This window comes from Lissotriton vulgaris, chromosome 1_1 (genome assembly GCF_964263255.1).
Source record: "Lissotriton vulgaris chromosome 1_1, aLisVul1.2, whole genome shotgun sequence".
NCBI classification, from domain to species: Eukaryota; Metazoa; Chordata; class Amphibia; order Caudata; family Salamandridae; genus Lissotriton; species Lissotriton vulgaris.
The window spans coordinates 630106741-630130863 of record NC_141685.1 but is presented as its reverse complement, the minus strand read 5'-3'; positions in this window follow the sequence as shown (position 1 = coordinate 630130863).

Here is a 24123-nt window from a genome sequence, read left to right as displayed (position 1 = left end):
TCCTGGTGGCCATTACCTCTGGGCGTAGGGTTGGTGAGATTGGTGCGCTGATGGCTTCCCCCCCCTTCTTGCGCTTCTGCGCTGACAAGGTCGTTCTCCGACCGAGTCAGTTTTTTCTCCCTAAAGTGATTTCCACTTTTCACTGTCAGGAGGATATTGTTCTCCCTGTATTTTTTCCTGCTCCTGCCTCTCCTGAGGAGGAGCTCCTCCATTCTTTGGATGTGTTGAGGGCTCTCCACATCTACTTGGAGCGGACGGCTGGTTTCCGTAAGGTTGACTCCCTGTTCGTCACCTACGGCCTGTCGGGTCTAGGGCTTCGTCCTTCTTTGTCCTCCTTGTCTCGTTGGGTCAAGGGCGCAGTGGTTGCTGCTTATGATTCTGTCCAATGTCCCCTGCCTTCTACTGTTCAGGGTCGGTCGACTCGGAGCGTTTCGTCCTCCTGGGCCATGTTCAGGGGTGCCTCTTTGCGAGACATTTGCAATGCTGCTACGTGGGCTTCTCCCCACACTTTTGTTGCCCATTATCGTCTGGAGTTGGGGATGGCGGCCTCCGCTGCCTTTGGGACTAGTGTCCTGTCTGCAGTGCTTGATTTATGATTTGTACTGTTTGATGTGATTAAAATGGACCTGTTTTTCTGGCATACTTCTGGTCTGTTTTCTTCTTACAATCACCATGTGCTTGGGTATGGGCTCATGTATCAGGAATGGGACGGGGAGACCAGGACGAGGAGGTAATGCCCGGTTACTCACCGGTAATAACCATTACTCCGAGTCCTGGTCTCCCCGTCCCATTCCTGAGCCCTTCCCTCCCTCCCTGTATTGGGTTTTCTGTGGGTGATTGTATGTGTTTCGTTCTGTTGTCTTTGGTATTTTCAGGATGATTCTTCCGGCACTTCCCCCTTTTGTAGTCACGTGATGGTGACGTCATCCTAGGGGGAAGTGCCAACAGCTCAGCTAGGTAGGGGTTCTGTAGAGCAGACTAGCTGCTCATGTATCAGGAATGGGACGGGGAGACCAGGACTCGGAGTAATGGTTATTACCGGTGAGTAACCGGGCATTCATAGGCAGGGCCATGAATGCCTGCTTGTTTGACACAGTGCAACAAGATGTTGTGGTCTACCGTGTTGAACGCAGCCGACAGATCCAGGAGCTTCAGGGCCTGAGGGACCCCACTGTCTGCGTTTGCTCTCAGTGTATCCAGTACTGCTAGGATAACTGACTCAGGCGAGTGAGCTGGCCTAAAGCCAGCTGGGTTAGGCTCTAAGAACTTTGAGTTTTTGATGAACTTAGAGAGGCACCTTGCCACATGGGCCTCCAAGATTTTAGCCAGATAGGGCAAAAGGGAAACAGGGCGGTAGTTGGAGGAGTTTGACCGATCTGCCCCAGGTTTCTTTAAGAGAGGAACTAAAGTTGCGTCCTTGAGGGCGCTAGGTACTACGCCACTGCTGAGGGATTCATTAGGGAAGGGGAGGATACTTTGGGGTAAGGCCGAGAATATGTCCATAATGACAAAGGGAGGGCAACAGTTATTAGGAGAACCCGATTTGACATGGGTCATCAGTTCTGAGAGAGTGTTGTAACACATATCTAAAAAGTGAGTCAAAATAATTGAGTTTCTGGGTATATCGTCACGAGATTCCCTATGGGCGGTAGGGGGAATGCTGGCCATGATAACCGCGATTTTTTTCCACAAAGAAATTGTTCAAAGAGTTGCACAGCTCTAGAGTGGGGGCCTGACTAGGTAGAATTCTATCATCACAATCTTAAAAATTTCCCTCAATTTGTTGTGAGCAGTGATTATTCTCTCTGAGAAATGCGCAGCTTTGGCGGTGGAGTTAGATGCTTTGTAGTCCTTACGGGCTAACAAGCACAACAGTCTATCTTTCTTAGAGTAACCGCGCCTCCATTTCCTCTCAAGTTGACGAAGTTTGAGTTTTTGGTCCTTTAGATCACTAGTGAACCATTTGTGGGCATTGCCGTATCTTGCACTGCACTATTTGGTGAGAGGGGAGTGCTTGTCACTGGCCCCCAATAGCCAGTTTGCAATGTCTGATTCCATAGAGTCAGTGTTAGAGTTGAAATCGAAGGTGGGAAGGGTACTGGCTAAAAAAATCGAGAAGTCCGTGCGAATCGAGTGTTCTCCATTTGCGGGTCAGACTCCCAGCCACCTTGGGAGGCTTGGCCCTGCCTTTGATGGTAACTGTAAATTCAATCAGATGATGATCCGACCAAATGTGGGGGGAGATTAGAGGTGTTGATAGTGTGACATTGTGAGACCAAACTTGATCAAGGGTGTGACCCTTGGCGTGGGTAGGGGCAGATACCAGCTGGGTCATGTTTAAGCTAGAGAGCAGTTCAAAGAGTTCTGCCGCATGTGGCCCTCCGCATGCATCTTTGAACCAATAGTTGACATACCCGATAAGTAGGACTCTAGCGTTATTGGTAATGAGGTTCGCCATCTGTTCACTGAGGGAGAGGGGGAAGGAGGGCATGGACTGGGGGGGCCATAGATAAGCACCAGTGCCAAAGATCCCAAGGTAGTTTCGAGGTTGATGACAATATTCTCGACATCAGGTAAGACTAGAGAAGTCGTGGTGATGAACTTATGATTTTTGTGTATGATAGCAGCTACCCCCCGCCTGACTGCCCCGGGGGCCGATTTACATTGAGGATATAATAGTCTAAGGGGAGAGCCGCTAAAATATCTGGTGTAGAGTCCTTGGTGAGCCAGGTCTCAGTGATTAGTAGTATGTCCAGTTTCTCTGATGTTAGCAGCATAAATATGTCTAATTGGTGCTTCACCATGGAGCGCGTGGTAAGGTACAAAGCCTGAAGAGTGGTCGAGTGGGTTGTGGTGGGGTGAATAATGAGGGGGGGAAGTGAGGTAGAAAGATGATTAGTAGGGTGGCCCATTTGGTTTTGCAGGATACCGTAAGCGGAGACGTGATCAAGGACCTCAGGTACCAGCTTGTATGGTGGTTGTTCTAGTGCTCTGAGTGCCTTAGAGGTATAAATAATAGTATGGCCAAGGCTCCTGGACCCTGGGCCTGACGGGGTGCGGATGGGAGCTAATACATGTTCAAATTGTTTTCAGAAACCTCTGTCCTGAAAAAGGTGGTTTAATCAAGTGACATTGAAATGCCGCGTCAACTTTTTTATCGTAGTTTTCTTGAGATTTGTATTTTACAGACCTGTCAAAACTAACGTGTCGGATTTTATGAACTGTGTTTAAATTTGTATTATGTATTGATGATTTATTTGTGACAAAGATACTTTTTTACTTAATTAGAATACATTTGAATCTGAATTTTATTATTGTCTGAAATATTGTTATCACTCTTGGGTGAAGATGTTAAGTGTGTTTATATGATAAAGGTTACATCACTACAGTCCACTGACACAACATATGATCCGAATTTTCTCATTAGGGACCTTAGGGCTCGATGTAGGTAATCCACACATATCGAATCGTTATTACCGATTTTTACCGAATCGGTAATAATACATCGGTATTTGCGATGTAGGAAAAAAATCTGTAAAAATTACCGATTCGGTAAAAATCGTTCATATTTACCGATTTCATAGAAATCAGTAAAAATATTACCGAAAACCTATTACAGATTCGGTAAATACTGATTCGGTAAATACCAAATCGGTAATTCAAAAAAACTGGATTTGTGGAATCAGCCAATCCAGAACAAGAACACGACTCCCAACCAGGAAGTGGCCACACCCATGCAGGTGCACTGAATCAAAAGCTGTTGGAGATACAGGGAACAGCAGCAACAGCAGAGTAGCAGAACAGCCAACACCCAGTTTACACAGCCAAACTGCACCATGGCCACACCTGAGAAAAGCGAGGATTCTGCAGCTGGGAGGAAAAGAAAGCACAAGTTCAGTGAAAAGGAGTTGAAGGTCATCATTGAGGAAGTAGTAAAAGACCACGGCCAGCTCTTTGGAAAGAGATCACTGAACATTCCTGAGTCCCAGAAAAGGGGCATTTGGAAGGCAATCCAGGAAAAAATAAATGCAATTGGGGTCACACCACGGACAATTTATGACTTGAAAAAGTGTTGGCATGACCTGAGAGCACGTGCCAAGAAGAGGATGGCTGAGCGTCAGAAACAAGCTGGGAAAACAGGTTGGGGAAGCTCCACAGCGCCTGCTCCTACCGCCCTGGACCAACTTGTAGAATCCACCCTCCAGCCAGAGAGCGCCAGTGGCATCGGGGATGTGGATAGCTCTGCTAGACCTTCCAACACACAAGGTAAGTTGAATGACATCATGCTGTTTCCCCTCCCTAACCCCAATCCCCCTGCAGCAATCCCACTCCAGTCCATGTTTAATGTAAGCTGTGCAATGCATCATGGGAAATGTATTCCCTATCAATGGGTAGCAAAGCTGCAACTCCCCATTAAGCATAGTGAATTTTCACACATCTATAGATGAGATAGCAGAGGACAGACAGCTAGGATGTCAGTTGTGAAATTTATTTGCACACATCTGCCTCAAGAAAAGTGACTAAGAGTACATTCTGTATCCACAGGCGGAACAGCGCCACCGGCTGCAGAGGGGAAGACTGCTGGTGCTCCCAGGGAGGATAACAGAAGTGAGGAGGAAGTCCTGTCACCTCCACCCATTGCACCAACTACTCCACCACCACCAGCTCCAAGGTCAAAGCGATACACAGTTGCTCCACTTCAGGAGATTGATGCCACAGAGGAGAACAGGCAGGAAGCCCAACATACAACACCGGGCGCAGACACACAGCCATCTGGAGCACAGTACCCCTGCTGAAACGCATCACAGGTGCCGGTAGATGGCGACAGAGGTCACAGAGTCCTGAATTTCAAGGATCAAGCCTCTTTGCAGGTCTGGAGGGCCAAATGCTGAAAGTCCAGCGCCTGCAGGGGTAGACAATGAGGACCATTCAGAGACAGATGGTGGCAAACAACAGGAAGGTGGATGAAATGAAAGAGGCCATTTACTGCCTCAACAATACAATGGCAGAGGGACTGAAGGAGGTATGTGAGGCAGTGAGCATATTAAATGACAGAATGGAGGGGGAGCACACTGCAAGGCGGAGAGACAGGCAGGTGATTGCAGGCTTCACGAAGTCTGTGAACAGACTGTGTAATGCGACCCACGTGCTGAGTAGGAGATCTGTGGCCATGCAACTTGAGATGGCAAAGTGCAGTCGTGAGGTTACCCAGGGCCTGGTCACAGTCACCAGTGCCGTAGAACTCATGCAGACAAACTAGATTGCTGCCACTGGTTCTGGGGACGTGGAGGAAAGTGAGGGGGAAAGAAGTCTTAACACTGAAACCCCCCCTTGCCAGAGAGCAGGAGGCGCAGTGTTAGGCATGGCCATGCTGCAAGACACAGGCCATGCTGCAGGACACAGTGCTTCTGAGGAAGGTCTGCATGCAGGACACAGCACTGGTGTGCAGGGGCGCAGGAGATAGGCACGGCCCCACAATGGCAATCTGTAGTGGGTGAAGTAACCCTTTTGAACACATAGCTGGTGTTATGGTGTGCTGGATAATTGCCTGATGTAAGGTACATTAAACACCCTGACATTAATGCATTACCTGGCTTTGTCTCATTACTTACTCAGAAATAAATATGTGTGATCTATGACCATCTCCGTCTACCACCTGCTGCAGCTGCACCGGCTGCTGAACTGGGCTGTGGCTGTGTACCTTCCTCATCCTCATCCTCCTCTTCAGAATCACACATTTTCACAGATGTACCCTTCTTAGTGGCAAGGTTATGTAGCATGGCACATATAGCTATGATTTTGCAACACACCAGGGGCTGGTACTGCTGTGCACCTCCACTTTTGTGCAGGCAGCGGAACTGGCTTTTGAGGAGTCCAAATGTTCGCTCAATCACACTGCGTGTCAATCTATGTGCAACATTGTATCTCCTTTCACTTGGGGTGGATGGGTGCAAGTACGGAGTCAGGATGAAAGAGTGCACTGCATAGGCACTGTCACCTGTGTGTGAGAAGTAAGTAAGTATTACCCAGTGTACTATTGCAGCAACAGTCGCAAAATTCAGGGGGTGTTACATGTACTTACTTAGCAGGTAGCCTTCACCAAATTCACCTGGAAGGCGACGGGTATATATCCCACTGTTCCTGAATATGTTTGAATCATGGGTGCTCCCTGGAAACTTTGCACCTATGTCGGTGATATTGTTCTCCGCATCCCCTGAAACAAAAAAAATACAAGATCACCCCTTCTAGATCATTGTTCTCCACTGACATTAATGAAGAAAGAAGGCAGCTCAGAGCCTCAGAAAGATCCTGGAGGAACAATCCCTCTACCCTCCTTCGTGACCAACTTAATGAAGCCTGTAGGAACAACAAAAAGCACATTAAGATCAAAAAGTCAGCTTTCTTCTGTTCCGCGCTAAACACCACAAAAAAACGTCTCAAAGAACTCTTCAATATCATCAGGAATCAAACATCCAAGCCTCCGACTTCCCCAATACTTGCATCCAAAGAACAATGCGATAACTTCGCCGTCTTCTTCGATGACAAATTTGACATGATCGACCTCTCACTAGGCACGAATCTCCCCCCTGCTATCGAGAGCAAGGCATGCGAAACTTAGGTTGCCACCGCCGTGAACTCTCCAAAACAATGATCCTCCTTCATCCCTATTCAGGAAGCGGAAATAGTCAATCTAATCTCCATGGCTAAACCATCCTCCCATGCTCAAGACTAGCTACCCACACATATGGCCAAGGACCTGAAGCACACCTTATCCCCGATATGGTGCAAGATCATTAACAGTTCTCTGAGCTCTGGATCTGTCCCAGACTGTCTCAAAGTAGGCCAAGTCACGCCACCACTGAAAAAAATGGGACTGGACACAGAAGATATGAACAACTTTAGACCTGTATGGAACTCACCCCTTGTGTCCAAAATCCTGGAAAGGTGTGTACTCCCTTAGCTGACTCTTCACCTGGACAACATCAATCTCCTAGATCCCCATCAATCTGGCTTCAGAAAAGTCTGCAGCACAGAAACGGAAATCCTCAATGTCCTAGACAATCTCCACAAGTCACTTGATTCAGATCATTGCTGCCTTCTCATCCTCCTAGACTTATCGGCCGCGTTCAATACAGTCAATCACTCTCTGCTCCTTAAGGTCCTCCAAGAAAGAGCCGGTCTTGAAGAGACAGTCCTTCATTGGTTCTCCTCTTTTCTTCACAACCGCTCACAAAGAATAAAAATTAAAAACTTCGAGTCCGACCTCCAACCAGTTAGGAGAGGTGTTCCCCAAGGGTAAGTGCTCTGCCCCCAGCTTTTCAATATCTACATGGAACCACTCACCACACTGCTCAGGAATTCCAACATACCTTTCCACCTATACGCAGATGATACTCAACTTTATCTGGAAACCACCTCCATCGACGACATCCGAGGATTAAACACCACGCTCAGGGAGGTCCAACACAGGCTCACAATCTACCACCTGAAACTCAACCAAGAGAAAACTGAAGTAATCCTCATCACCAACAGATATCCCTAGACCCCTAGAAACCCTCCCTAGACCCCTCTAAACCGGAGAACTACCGGCCCGTTTCACTGCTCCCATGGGTAGCGAAACTAGCAGAAGCCCACGCGAACAAAATCCTAAGTGATCATTTGGCAAAAAACAACATCCTGGACCCCTCCCAACATGGGTTCAGGCCAGGCCATAGCACGGAATCCGCGCTCCTCACCTCCACGGAAAACTTACGGGAAATCATGGACACCGGTAAAAGTGCCGCGCTGATACTGCTCGATCTCAGCGCAGCCTTTGACATGGTCTCCCATGCCATCCTACTAAAACGCCTTGAAAACATCGGAATTGTAGACTCAGCGCTTCAATGGTTCCGTTCATTTATAACCAACAGATCATTCAGGGTATCTGCCCCTCCGTTCATCTCCCAACCCCAAGACATAGGACAAGGAGTCCCACAGGGCTCTGCCCTTAGTCCCTCCTTGTTTAACCTATATATGCATCCCTTGGCGGAGGTTGCAAAGACATGGGGCCTCACAATGGTGTCGTACGCCGACGACACTCAGTTGGTTATCAGCCTTAATGAGGCCCCCTCTCCCGAGGCCACTAGATTCAGGGATGGACTGACGGCCGTCGCAAAATGGATGACAGCAAACTGCCTCCAACTCAACGGTGGCAAAACCGAGGTGCTGATAATGGGGAAAAACAGTGACAACTGGAGTGACCTCTGGTGGCCCCAATCACTGGGCCCAGCACCCCCCCCGAAAACACTAGCAAAAAATCTAGGAGTTTGGCTGGACTCTACTCTTAGCTTCCAGGCGCACACCAAAAAAGTTGCCGCAACTTGCATTGGTTTACTGAGAAGCCTCAACCCCATCTTAGGCTACTTTGACTCCAAAACGCGACAACTCATCGTACAATCTACCATCTTGTCCAGGCTGGACTACGCGAGTGTCCTGCTGTTAGGAGCAAACAAATCTGAAATAAAGAGATTCCAACGGATCCAGAATTCGGCTGCAAGGGCTATAGTAGGTCTCCCTAGAAGGTGCTCGGCGAGAGCGACCATTCACAGACTACATTGGCTACCCATCGAAGCCTGCATCCAATTCAAGGCCCTCATATTCGCCTTTAAAATACTGAAGAACGAAGGTCCAGAGCTCCTCCGTTCGCTGTTGACCCCCTATTATCCCAAAAGGAATCTCCGGTCCAAGGGGCAACATTTAGCCATGATACCCCACACAAAGTTCTGCTGCTTCGGAGGGCGTTCCTTCAAACTATTGGGGGCCAAGTTATGGAACTCCCTGCCCCTCCACATCCGATGCATCGACAATATGCTAGCTTTCCGCAGAGCGACCAAAACCCATCTCTTTCCCTCCCTGTAGATCTCGTCTCTCGTCTCAGTTGGTTGTGTTATGGTTCTAGCGCCGGGACGCCCCGTTGCTGGGGCAGCTGTTTGCGCTTTACAAAACAGATAACATAACATAACATAACATAACATAACATATGAAAACCCCCAAATTGAAGAATGGCTGAAAGCCATCGATGTCCTGAATGGTACCCTCTCCCCTGCGGATTCGGTAACATCTCTAGGTTTTACCCTAGACCCGAAACTGAACTTGAAAAAACACATTTCGAGATCTGCCAAAAATGCCTTTCTCAACCTGAAACTTCTATATCAAATAAAACCCTTCCTTTCTCCTAAAGATGTCCAACAAGCCACACAAGCACTGGTGCTCTCCAGAATTGAATATTGCATCGCAGCTCTGACCGGAACAGCAAAATCTCACCTAGCACCCCTAAAAACAACCTTCAATGCTGCAGAAAGAATGGTCACAGGAACTAAGAAATTTGACCACATTTCTCCTGCACTCAAGGAACTTAAATGGCTCCCATAGGATCTTCGAGCCAGCTTTAGAACAGCTTGCCTCACGCATAAAGCCCGACACACAGGCAAACCGGAATACTTAGCCGCTAAACTTAAAGGAGCCGCCCAGTCCAGGAACCTCAGGAGTTCCAACACTCTAATGCTCATCCCCCTGAAAACTCGCAAGCAGTATACCGCAGCCAAATCCTTCACTGGTAACGCCCCTAAAATCTGGAACTCCATCCCCCCCACATGAGAACGATCCCCTCATTCCCTAAAATCAAGAACCTGCTCAAAGCCCTCTTCCTAGACCTCTCCCGAGCGAAATGATAAGCTGCAAGGTTGCAACTGTCACGGCTCTCCAGCTCTCCATATTCTTCTGACGGTGAACTCCTGGGCCCTGAAAACCTCTCGGGCCCTCTGACCTGGCTATGTATAGAATCGAATTAGACGCTCGGCCAGAAGGATCGTCACCCTACCAGCCCCTCGCCTGCCGGCGCTCCTATCTGAACTATACGCGGCTCAATCCTCCATGGACTATCATAATATCTGTACCGCATAATTGCATCTGACTGTACATGTTGTAAAGCGCTTAGATACCCTGGGGTCCAGCTAGCGCTATGTAAAACTCCGAAAATAAATAAATAAATAAATAAAAATATGACCTGTATATTGATGGAATGTGTGGACTTGCGATTGTGTTAGATGTACTCAGTCTAACAGGGGGGCAGATTGGTATGTGTGTCCCGTCAATGCAACCAATGACGTGTGGGAAGTGGGCCTTCTGATAAAAGTCCAACTCGGTCTTCAGCAGTTCTGCCTGTGTGCTGGGGAATTTGATGTAGTGTGCCATCCTTTGCAACATGGCATCCAGGAATTTGCAGAAAAAACGTGACAGGAAACTTTATAAGACTCCACCTGCCACAGCTATTAACCCCTTGGTAACTATCAGATGCCAGGAGGTGCGGGCAACAGAGTACCTGTACATGAGTGAGTATTGCGTGAACCCTTGGTGTCTGGTGCTCCAGGCGTGGGTGCAGGTCCCGTATGAGGTCCAGGATGATGTTTGGGTGCAGCCTGTACCGCTCATGGATTTCAGCCTCAGTCAATTGGAGCAGTGTTATATGCACTCTGTACACGCGCTCCTCCTGTCTCCAGATCATCAGTCCTGCTGCGCGGAATCGTAGCCAGCTTGCTATCATGTACAGGCTCGCCATTGTGTTCACACTGTTGCATTTTGGGGATGTTTTAATACAGTGCACCTGATTACCACGTGCTTTCAGTTAGTGTTAAATACCAATTCTTAAATACCAATTTTTAGCAAATTCGGTATTACCGATTTTTGGTACATCGCATTACCGAATTTTTACCGATTCCTTATTTACCGATTCAGTATTTTTTGATTCTGAATCGGTAATTGAGGAATCGGTAACTGTTTTCCCTTATTTTTACCGATTCCTTATTACCGATGCCGATCGGTAATACCTACATCGTAGATGGCTAAATACCGGTCGGTAACAGTGAAATTGACCGAATTTCGGCATTACCGACCGGTATTTAGCCACCTACATCTAGCCCTTAGTGTTTTCTTGCCTTACTCTGAGCCAGTGAGGCATTGACTGAGCATTGCGGTGGGTTTTCCCCTGCAACATCTATGGTTTTTGACGCTGCCCCAGATTTACTTAATCCTGAGAAAGTGCCAAAATCTGATGCCTTCCATGTGTGCTACATTGAAGCTAGACCTTTGTTATTAGTTTGAAAAAAGCTGTAAAAGAAAGGTTGTATTAGCAGACTTCATGGAATTTTGCGATTTGGAATATGTAAAAGTATTAAAGCATATAACAAATGCTGGTCACTGGTACTCTGTGTTGATATGGCACTAACACAACATACAGGTTTAAAGTCTTACTTTCTAAGTCAGAATTTCTGTGAGGTAAGATGTCAGCATCTTCAAAAATTATAGGAAGATCCTTTAAGATATGTCCACCTACTGTTTTGTTGGAATTGGCCCTTTTTGACTAAAGTTTCCTTAACTGTTTGCCTTCCCCCTAGACCTTTTTTCTGACATGGTGTTGCCAACTTAGATGCTTTGGGCACTCTGTCACTGCTGATCAGTGTCAATGTGCAAGTGTAATTGTAATTAGTTGTCCATGATTGGTGTGTTAGCCTTACTAGTAAAAGTCCCTAGTAACGTGCACTATGTGTGCCAGGGCTACCCCAGCCAACTAGAGACCCTCAGTTCTAACAGCATCTCATGATTAATCGGTTAACAAAATATGAACAGGTGATCTTGGGTGCAGAGAATGTAAATATGACTAGATGTACGAGTTTGAATCCAGCTACCTTGATGTCATTACCTGGACACAACGTTGTGATGGAAGAAGTTGATCATGAGTGCCTTGATGTAACTTAGATGTGTCCCAAACTAAGTCCTGACATACAAGATTCACTGTTACCTTATTCAGACCATGTAATGTTTGTGGATGGATCATGCTTGAAAGATTCTGGAGGTATCTTGCGACCTGCAAATGTGATTTGTACTGTGGTCGTTGTGGTGGAAGCATCGTAGATAAAAGGAGTGTACTAACACAAGTGGCTGAATTGATCACTATTACCGGAGCTTGCAGCATTGTTGGTCACCCCTAAATTACAGTTGGTACACAAATGAGAAATTTTGAGCGTGTGTCACCCCCATGTAAAATGTGAGGGAAAGGGTCCATGAAAACTGGAACATTAGGAACACAACATAACCACAATATGCCATGATGAATGTATCACTTATATTTTATTTACATAAAAACAATACTTTCATCATTTTTAGTTAATAAAAAATCATTACTATCAAAGCTCTACCACTCCATTAATTGCAGGTTTATATAGCGCTAGGATCGACTCCCGGAGGAGTATCTCTGCGCTTCGACCGCTGCGAAACCCTTCCTGGCTTCCCTGAGAGATGGTCCCTTAATGGGTATCTCCAGGGTGAGACCAGGCATCCCCGGCGGTCTGGTGGGGCCGTTAGTGAAGATGAGGCAAGCTAATGCCCAGAGTTGCCGAGTGTGATTGCCGATCAGAGTGGGCACCGAGGCGAGAGAATTATCGAGTCCGCTGACCCTGGTCCAGAAACCTGCCGCGTCGGGAATCGAACCCTGGTCCCGGGCTGTCCTCTGCTCTCGGGTCTGCCGCCTCTAACCGGTGAGCCACACTACTTCACACTACTTCCATCATGTTCTCTCAATCTACCAATGCATTAGGATGTACCATCATGACGGTTGCTGCTAACAATGTAGGAGATATCCACTGGACTGTGTGACATCTCAATAATAGTGCAATTGATTATGCTTCATGGCGAGGGAGTCCTTCATCTCAGGACCTGCTGCAAACATAGAGACTTGATAGCCTATGAGATGCCTTTAATGGCACAGGACATCCTCTTGAAAGATCCAGTGTCAAGAATGTTTTGAGCAATTAATATCCTTACATAGGTTGGGATATCCTGGGGACGGCAGGTATCTGAATCATGATACTGCTCCCACTCAGAAATCATGTCCAAGATGTCATCAGATAGAAAGCAGAATCTGGAAACTACATCTTGGCTGTATATCCCAAAGATTAACCCTGTGCCTGAAAATTCTCTCCTTTCTACTCCTTCTCAAATCCTTACTCTGTCAAAAAATGGGCAAACATAGAAAAAACATTCAGTGACATACTGAAACCACAGAAAGAGGTGCTTTTCTGTTTTGCTCCTTTTTTTTTAATTGAGCCAGGCTGTGACTGGTTATTGGTAGAATGAGATTCAGATGGAGATCGGTGAGTGGTTTAAAAAATGTGTAATTTATACACCAGGTGTGTGGGATGTGATATAAACAAAGTTGCATATATTGAGTTACAGTTGTGGCTTCAAGTTAGAATTTACACATTTGAACTCATTGTAAACAAGTACAAAACAAAACACGCTAATACTTTTGATATTTTATGTGTTTAAATATTGTTACCAAATCACAACGTTTATTATTCGCGTTGTATGTGCAATACCTTCCAAAAAAATCTATAATATTTATCAACACATAGTTGCTGCACTGCAGCTATACCATGATGAAAGGGACTTCACTTAATACATGTTTAAATATTGAGTAGTACGCAGTATTAGGGCCTCATTGACAAAGGTGAATTGTCACAGACCACAAGTTTTTAGCAAGTTTACGACTGTTGCGTCACTCAACTAGTGAACTTAGCAGTAACTCCTATTTGTGAATACAAAAGCAAAATAGTTAACTTACTCAAAGGTGTAAAATTACCTACTAGACCTGCCATCCTTGTTGTGGTTCCCCCGACATTTTGCCTTCTGACCTGTATTGCTGACTTACTTTCTGCTGGCTTTTTGATTCTAGGCACTTTAGCACTGCTAACCAGTGCAAAGTTGTATATGCTCTGTACTTAAACATGATAAGACCGGCTTATCCACAATTGGTATATTTAATTTACTTATAAGTCCCAAGTAAAGTTCATGATATGTAACCAGAGCTTGTAAATTGAACACTACTAGTGGCCCTGTAGCAATGACAGTGCCACCCACTAAGTAGCCCATTCAAATATGGCTCAGGCCTGCCTTTGCAGAGCCTAAGTGTGGAGTTTTAAAGTGCCATTTCAACCTGGCAAATTAACCCACTTGCCGGGCTGAGAACTTCCTTTTTATTTCATGCACATCACCCCTAAGGTAGGCCCCAGGTATCCCCATGGGCAGTGTGCAGTGCAATTAAAATGTAGGACATGTACTTTTAGGTTTCATATGTCTTGATAGTGAAGTACCCGTGAATTCGCTTTTCACTACTGCAAGGCATTTCTCGCCGATAGGTTAACATTGGGATTGCCTTAAACACATTTTAAGCATAATTTCCAATTGAGAGCAGTTTGAAAATTGGAGTTTGGCATTTTCTTACTTTAACCATTCTTTGCCTATCTATGAATACATGTCTAGGTTGGGAAACAACTGGGCTTTGTGCTTGCCAGCTAGACAGTCACACAAAGGTAGAAGAGGTGTGACATTAGCATCCTGATGGACCATCACCAGGCTTAAGAGCCTTCCTGAGGTAGATTGGGAGGGAGGAGCTGACACTTTTACCTGAATAGGCTGTCCCTGTCTACACACAGAGTGCTGCATATGATCCCCGTAGGGTGTCTGGAGTCAGGGCAGGAAAGGTAAGGACCTTGTGATCTTCAAAGGCAGATTTGGGTATATGTACTGGACCCCCGACACAACCAAAGGAGAAATTTCCTGGACCCTTGTACAATCGGCCTGGAAGAAGAGCCACTGTGCAGTCGCATGGGCTGCCACTTTCTACCTGCATTGCAGCTTTGGCCTGCTGTCTGATGATTGCTGTGCTACAGTAGGGACTGCCACACTGCAACTTGCTCTGCTGTGTTGGCCTGCTGCATATTTGTAAACAGGACTGGACCTGCTCAAAACATCCTTGAACTGAAGATTCTCCAAGAGCTTGCTTGTTTGACTCCTGTTTTCTGAAGTCTCAGGAACACAAAAGACTTCTTGCAACTCTGCTGGATCTGCTGGACTCTGCCATCTGTGAGTTCTACATCTGCCTGAGGTGCATCCTCCAGGCCTCGGCATCATTGACCTGACTGCATAAGAAAATCCGATGCATCACTCTCCAATGCAGATGCAGTGCAGAATCGATGATGATGCAGGCCCTGATTGCCAGAATTGACGATGACACAACACCTGTTCGTCAACTCTGTCTGTGAAGCTCAATGATGACACAGTGCTGAATCAATGCCATTTACAAGGCTCGGTTCTGATGCAATGATCAGACTGCTGGGACAATACGGATGCGTTGTGTTCTCGATGTCAACTCTTTGCTCCATACAAGGAACTTTCTTATTGAGCCCTGTGTGGGTTCTGAAGCCGACCTGCCCTCTAGCATGGTTGCCATGAACTTTGGATTGGTACCGGTCCCACGTGGCCTCAAGTAACCTTTTGAATGGTAGTAACTTCTAAGCACTGAGTTCACTTTTACAATTAATTTCTAAAGTACAATGTATTGGATTTTTATCATTTTGATCTTGTTTGACCCAGATAAATATTATCTTTTTTCTTAAACTGGTGTGAAGTCTTTTTGTGGTGTTTTCACTGTGTTACTGCAATTAAAGTGTGCAAAGATACTTCAAACATTGCCTCTTAAATTAAGCCTTACTGCTCTGTGCCAAGCTACCACAGGGTGAGCACAGGTTCATTTAGGTTGTGTATCTGACTTACCTTGACTAGGATTATGGCTCCTGCTTGGACACGGTGTATATTCTGCCAACCAGAAAAATAGATTTTTAACATTACGTTGTGAATCAGGGAATATAGGTGTAGTGACCAAATTACAACCATGTTACTGTTTTGTGGTTGTTTGAGGTCCCTCTCAAGACCCCTGGAAACACCTCCCAAAATCATCCAGTATTTTTTCCTATTGAACTCACATTTAGTACACTGCTTTGAATTTTTTTAAACCACATCATGCGCAGCACTCACTCTTTCACTATTATTAAGCTGCCATACATGTGGACTCACTCTGCAGTGGGCTAACTAAACTGTGCACATCAAAATGTAGAACAGGTGGCATTTCATAGTGGTGACATTCTTTGTCAGTAACAATTGTATTAGTTGTTAAAAAAATGAAAGTACAGAGTCTTCCACCCCTCATGCGGTGTCTCCATCACATGTGCGGAGACTCGCAGTCATAACGATACTGTACAGTAAACTACAGTCTCAGTTTGTCTACTCCAAAACAACCATAAACGTACACAATATGTGTATTAAATGATACATTATATGAAGTTATATAGATCCCAATGTGCATTGTGTGAAAACCTCTGATATATTTTTTTATATAAATAGATACCATATGTTGACTTGTTATCTAGGGGATAATATCACAATAGAATAGATGTTAATGGGAGGATAGATCTTGAGAATTTTTTCACTGATTTCAAACTGTAAATTATTGCTGTTTAAAAGTGTTATTAGGTCCTTTCTTTAATGTATTGAGTCTGTAAATGTGAATGGCGTACTTTGGACATCAGGAGTTTGAAAATATATCCTCCTCTTATAGTTGGCAATACTCGCTCAATGATTGTCCAATAATTATCTTCTGCTAGATATTTCTTCATCAACTAATGATTAAATAAGGAATCATTCTTAAATTGTCCACTGATTACATCTTGTGTTGCTTTAACCTAGTGTTGTTTTTTTTGTGTGGTATGTCCCACATAGATAAGATTGTTGGGACATAGATGTCTTTCTTGATATTAAAATTCAAGCAGTCACTAAAGATACGCTGAAATTTAAAAAATAAAAAGTAAAGAAACAGCCTCACATTGAAAATGGCCAATAATTGGTGGTAGTCACCTAATATCTGTAATTGATCAATTCATCTCAGGATCTGAAAAGTATGCTTTAACCATAATGTTTTTGGATTGGAAGCAAAAAAGTGGGTTCTCAAAAGTACTTAAGTGACTGAATGACTATGCCAACGATAAAAGATGTTTTTATTTTAGTTTTGCTGCTCAGAGGATTCAAAGCGGTGACACCCACTAAATGTGAGTGATTTGTGGGTTGCGTTGCTCCTCTTGGACTTGAAAACATGAGTGTTTATGTGCCTTTCTCAATAGTCTGTGTTGATAGACTTGTCAAATCATGTGCTGATAATAGGTATTTCGATTTATTGAATCAATCAGTTTTGAATATACAGGCACAAGGTAATATCAAAAATCTTCTAAATAGTACATTATTTCTCTGGACCCTTGAGTGGTGACTGTCCAAGGATGATAATGAGTTAGGTTCCATGAGTTTTCATAAAGTGATGGTATAAATCCTGTTGACATCCATTTGATTTCTAAGCCCAAGCAGCGTAATTCAACATTACTGTGGTTCCTTGTGAACTAGAGAAATGTGCTACAATTGTTTAGCCAAAAAATGAAAGATTATAGAGATGCAGTCACAACCTTCCCAATCAAGTAAGTAATATTGATTTTAAAAATATTGAAATGTTTGATATCGTTTACAAAAATATAGTTGTTAAAAATATCGTTTTTATACTATTGTTATGTACGTTAGTATATATTTGATATGTTTGTGATGTATGTTATTTTTTATAAGAACTGTTTGTATTTCTAATATATGTGTTATAAATATTATTTTATTTTCATTTTGTGCTTTTAGTCCCGTAGTGGGTTGTGGGTTTAGAGGGGAATAGGGTGGGAAGTAATTGAATTATATTAAATGTATTGATTCATTTGTATTTATTAATATTTTTAATTGTTATGTTATAGTGTTAAATGTGTAACATAATTTATTATTAATTAATGAATACATGGTTATTAATTTATTGTAGTTAAATAATTGGTAACTAATTATGGTAATTGTGTAAATAATTATGGTAATTGTGTAATTATTTAGGTGTGTTTTATGGTGTTTATAGGTGTAAAAGGTGGGAATTAATGTATTTGTGATTGTTTTAATAATAATTGGTTATTCATTAATTTTAATAAATTAATTGGTAATTAATTATAGTGATTGTGTAATCAATCTTAGGGGTGCGTTGTGATTTTTATAAGAGTAAAAGGTGGGAATTAATTTGTGCTTAATGAATTATATATAGTTGTTAATTAATGTTAAATATTTCATATTTATTTTGGGTAATTGTTTATTTATTTGTGTGTTTTTTTACTTTTAAAGGGGTAAAGGGTGGGTATTAAATGCATTTTAATTATTTAATTATTAGTTTGTAATAGTAATAGTTTTTAATTAAAAAATACATTTTAATTGTGTTTTATTATGTTATAGCTTAATTTATTTGTTTTTTTGTGGATAATATAGTTGTTTTAATTAATAATATATATTTGTTTTAATTCATTATTAATTATGTTAATTATATAGCTACATTTAATAAAGTGTTTAGTTATTGGTATGGTGTTATAGGGTAGTAAATAAAATAAATACATTGATGTTTTAATGATTTTTTTTGTAAATATTTTCAAGGCTAAAAGAATTCTTTTTTTTGTAAATGTATTTATTATTTTAATTTATATAATATTTGTAGGTTTTTGTTATATATAATTAGTATAATAATATGTGTTGGGGCTGGCAAGCAATCTCACAGCTAAGCAGTAAGGCCTTACGAGCCTCTAATTTTAAAAGAATGGCGTTTCTGTCCCGCAGAATGGCATACTATACCCCAATGCTCTCCATAAGATATATCCTGAATTAGAGCACAATTGTTTTAGTTGCCAGATTCCAGGTAAGGGAGGCTGGCTCCATACCTTTTTTACCTGCCTGAAGCTAGGACATTTCTGGGAAAAGTTGCTCCTGGCTTTCAGCTGGGGAGTCCAGAAAAGTTGGATCCTGACGCTAAGATTGCGCTTTTTGGTTGGGCGAGCCAGAGACGAAATCTCGGAATTCGAGAAGGGAGGAGACATTTGTGGCAAATGCTTCCCTCATGGTAAGTTCACTGATGTTGCAGAATTGGAGGTCCCAAAAAATACCCACTTTTTCAGAATGGTTCAATAAACTAATTTGTACTAAGAGATTTGAAGAAGCATACGCTAAGATAATAGGTGCCAATAAAAGATTCAGTACCATATGGCGATTTATGGAGAGGCTGGGGATCTTTTCCGAGATGTAGGGTCGTATTAAAACAAAAGTTGGGGAGAGAAAGGAGAAAAGGGGAAAAGGGAGGAAAGGAAGTAAACAAAAGAAAAAACAAGAGAAAAATAGTTTTTGTCTCTTATTGCACTTTAACACTTTTTCACTTTAAGCACTGCACTTTTCGTAAAATTCGATCTTGGAAAATACTGTGTTTGACGTTACCTCGAGGAATGTTTGGAAGATGTAGATGAATTCTTCTTGTAAGAGTTTGCTGAGAGGGCAAATTATTATATTGCATTTTAAAGGGAGATACGCTCGGAAGAAGACACTTTTTAATATCGCATTTTAATGGCAACCAGCAGTTTGCACTTTAGCCGGAAATTTACCTATAAAGCACTAGTCCCAATTTGTAGGATCCGTGAAAACCAGCATTTTGCACCTTATATATGTTTGTTAGCATTGTATTACACTTGCACTTTGGGCAAATTTTCTACAAAGATCAATTTTGATTTCTTATGTTTGGATGTTAAATGGCAAATTGCACTGAAATCGTACTGTAACTGGTAAGGAGCTGTTATTATTGACTCTATTAAGAACAATATATCTGGGAAAAATATAACACATTGCATTTTATACTTGTCTATACTTGCTATGAACGATAATTTATCAGTAGCTTATTGTCTAAATCATTTTGCTGTTTTCTTTTTTCTCTGTGTCATCCGTGTTTTCTTTTCAATGTAAAAAAAAATTATTATAATATGTGTTCTTTTTAGATGTTTAATATTTACATTTTTTAATTATGTTTATTCATTTATTTAAATGTTTTAATATATATAGTTTTTTTTTCAAAGTGTTTGAGTGTGAATATTTTTTTTTCTCCACTTTCCAGCACTTACCCTACTGTTTCACTCACTGGAGTTGGAATAGTAATTTTTACCCCTCCGCTATCCAGCACTTTTCCAACTGTTGCACTATTTGGAGTGGAAATAGTAATTTGTACCCCTCCGCTATCCAACACTTTCCCTACTGTTGCACTCACTGGAGTGGGAACACATTTTTTTACTCCTCCGCTATCCAACACTTACCCTACTGTTGCACTCACTAGAGTGGGAATATTATTTTTTACCCCTCCACTATCCAACACTTTACCTACTGTTGCACTCACTGAAGTGGAAAATGTTCAATTAAAATATAAGCTTCTTTTATTAGATTGTATGTTATTTGTGTATGTATATATTTGTAAATTTTCATATATACAATTACAAAATAAATTACAATTATTCGTTTATTAATTGTTTTAAAGTATATACATATATATATATATATATATATATCCATCCAAAAGTTGCCCTAATACAGAGAAGCCCAGCAGGTTGGTTCCATACGTGTTTATTTAGGAGAGGGGTACAAAGCGCTGCAACCGAGTCTTCACCACAAAAGTTCAGAAGCCTGACGCGTTTCGTGCGACAAGCGCACTTCCTCAGAGGCTTGAAATGTCATTGCAGCTGATCACAGTCTCTTTAATAACAGCCACCTCGTACACGAGGGCGTGGGCCACCCCCGAGCATTCTGGTCGCTGTAGTTTTTTTCAATGGCAGCTTCAGTGAGTTCGTTTTTCTTCAGCGAAATGGTTTAGAAAATTATTTACATATCCCCAGTGGGTTGGGAAGAATTCAGTTCAAACTACTCTGCATTGTGATACCTCTCCACACGGGCCGCCTGCCCTTTCACAGCTGGTTCAAGGAATGCAGCCTGGGTCCACGGAGTCATGGTCGGGCTTCTCTACGACCTGGGCAGGCCGTTAATATCCATCCAAAAGTTGCCCTAATACAGAGAAGCCCAGCAGGTTGGTTCCATACGTGTTTATTTAGGAGAGGGGTACAAAGCGCTGCAACCGAGTCTTCACCACAAAAGTTCAGAAGCCTTTAAAGGTGTTCATACTCCCTGGTCTGTGGCGTCTTCACAAGGGCAACTTGTTTGTATGGATTTTGTGGTGGCTAGCTCGGTCGCGAAGACGCCCTGCTGCGAGGAGCAGAGCCTGTGATTGCACACTCAAACACGTTGGAACCAGGGACAGCCGTGTTGTGAGACAATTTACGAGTCAGCATGGCGGGGTGTTTCAGCTCCCTCTGAACCTACTGGGGTTTTTAATTTGGATTATCACGAGAGAGACGGCGACACCCACGAGGGTTAAACTCAAGGGGAACTTCAAGTACCAGCATGCTTTGCATGCACACGCCCACTGGGGCGGGACTTGGTGAAGTTATCATGTGTTCCCTATCGAAGGACTGCTGCTTCCCTTCTCCATTTCGCCCGTGAACAAAAGCACAGGAGTGTTTGAAACGCGTTGGGCTACTGATGAAATTTGGTGGGAGACTGTCACTCTGTATGCTGAAGTCTGCAATTAAAGGTGTTCATATATATATGTATAGTACATTTTATATAAGTATATTTAAATTTAGCAAATTACATGTATTTGTTATATTTGTTAAAATGTATATTAAATCTAATTTAATTTTTCAAGTCAATTGTATTATTTAATATATTTAATATTGTTTATACATGTATTAATTGTGGAGTGGTGTGGCTCACTGGTTAGAGGCGGCAGGCCCGGAAGCAGAGAACAGCCCGGGACCAGGGTTCAATTCCTGACACGGCAGGGTCGTTGACCAGGGTCAACGGACTCGATAATTCTTGCCTCGGTGCCTACTCTAACCAGGGATCACACTCGGCAACTCTGGGCATTTAAGCTTGCCTCATCTCTACAACGGCCCCCCACAGACGCCGGGGATGCCTGGCTTCACCTTGGAGATACCCAGAAGGGACCATCTCACTGGGAAAGCCAGGACGGGTTCCCCAGCGGTCTTCAGCGCCAGGACACCCCGAGATGGGGTAACAGTGCTCTTCACAAGTATCATCATTGCATTACATTACATTAAAATCGATATTTTTTACACCAATATTTTTTTCTCAAAATTGTTGTACTCACCATTATAAATATAGGATGTAGATATTTTTGATATTTATATTTATAACTTGATATTTGTGTATGGATCTATTTGGGGGGGGATATTCTATCAAATGAACCTAGAAGGATACAATTGGTAAAAGGATGGATGGATGGCAGTGGGATTTTATGTCCAACACTTTATAAGCGACATATTAACTGCAATCTTTGTACATTGTGCATTCTTATTAGAGCCACATTTATTTGTAATATTTTAGATATATTCACTGTGAGAGATGATGTATCTTTTTTAAATTTGGACTTGATATAGTCCTTGATGCTAACCACATTCATTTAGAAACTGTTTAATGTAATGTTGAGTAACCTGTAAATATGACCTAGTGCAAGTGTCTTATTTTCTCTTCCATGTAGGTGCACTACCCAAGTGTTTGTTAATTTACAATAGCCTTATTGTTCAGTTTGTTACATTCGGGAGGACTATAATAGCCTTGTAGTTCAGTTTGTTAGATTAGAGAGGACTGATCATTTAATTTAATTTTGGCCATGGATATGGAGACTGAGACAGTGGGAGAAACCATCCGGTACCAGACAGACAGAGCTAATGTTACATCCAAGGTTGTCCAGATGATTGCTTCTTTGTTGGAAGCTGTGAAACTAGAGAGTCTACAGATTGATTTGTTTGGGGGAAAACAATAAGGGGCAGACTTTTAAAAACCTCTTTAATGCTTTAATTGTGTATTCTTTAGATTAGCTGATCAGACCCATTCGGAACTTTTGATGAAAGACTTCTTCTAATCTCTACTTATTCCCCTACCCAGAGTTTTAAGCTTCCTGCTTGAATACTCAGACTTTTTCAATTGAACCTAAAATCTGGTTAACTTATGCTGACACCTTCCTGATAGAATTTCCCTTACCGTTTCGATACTTTAATTTAAATAGGGAATTTCCTTTATAGAACCTGCTTGGGTGATATTTTGTTTGCTGTAAGTAATTCTATTTGGCATATTCTTTCCGATCATATACAAATCCAGACTGCATGAACATTGAAACATGTATGCTGGTACAATATTTTCTATCAATTTTTCTGACTGATTTAACTCCTAATGTGAATCAAATTCGTTAATAAACCCTTTAAGGTATAACATGATCTTCGTTATAGCTCTTGTAGAGCCATATTGGTTTATCTGTAATTGAAATGTATTGCTAATGATAACGCCGTTATTACACTAGAAGTTGACAAACAAAGGTCCATATGACCAGTGGAAAAACCTTTTTGATGACTTCTCTAGGAGATTGAGATTTAACAAACCATGTTCAATCATAAGGATGGATTGATTAATGGCAACCAGATGGACCAATTGGTCAAAGGATGGTAGGAAAGAAGAAAGGATGCATCAATGGTAGAGTGAAAGGATGGTTGAGCTGGTGGATGGCTGAATGGGTGAAAGGGAAGATCAATGAGTGAATGGAATGCTCAATGATTGGATGGAATGGATAAAGGACATATGATATGAGCGAAAGATGGAATGATGGAAAGGTAGATGGTTGAGTAACAAGATGGATAGATATATGGATGGATATGTGGATAGAATTGCAAAAAGACTGAATGGTGGGGTGAAAGGATGGGTGGAAGCATGAAAAGATGGAAGGACGGAAATGTGAAAGGATGAATGGAAAAAAGTATAAACAGTTGTGAAGATGATTATATAGAAGGGTGCATAAGTTACTTTTTCTAGGAAGATGTTGGCTTACTTGCTTGCTTCACCATGCGTTATTAAACTTTGGTTTAAAATAAGGGTACATTAGTGTCATGGCATCTCTTTTGCATGATACACCTTTTGAAAATAAGAACAATGGACAGGCCTCTTTCCAAAATAACTCTTAACTCTTCTTCTTTGATTGTCTTTCAGGTGGGCCATCCAGTGAAACTAAACGTTCTAGCTATCTAGTCTTAATCACTAAAAATCAACAGCAATATACATTCCATAAGTTTGTTTAATTATTTCTACATGGCTTTGTGAGATCTATTGTGACATCGTTCCCCGGATGGCCCCTTCAACTTCCCATATTGATAAAGGTGAAAGCGTGATATATAGATCTGAAATTGCACGGTGCATCATTAAATGTTTTTG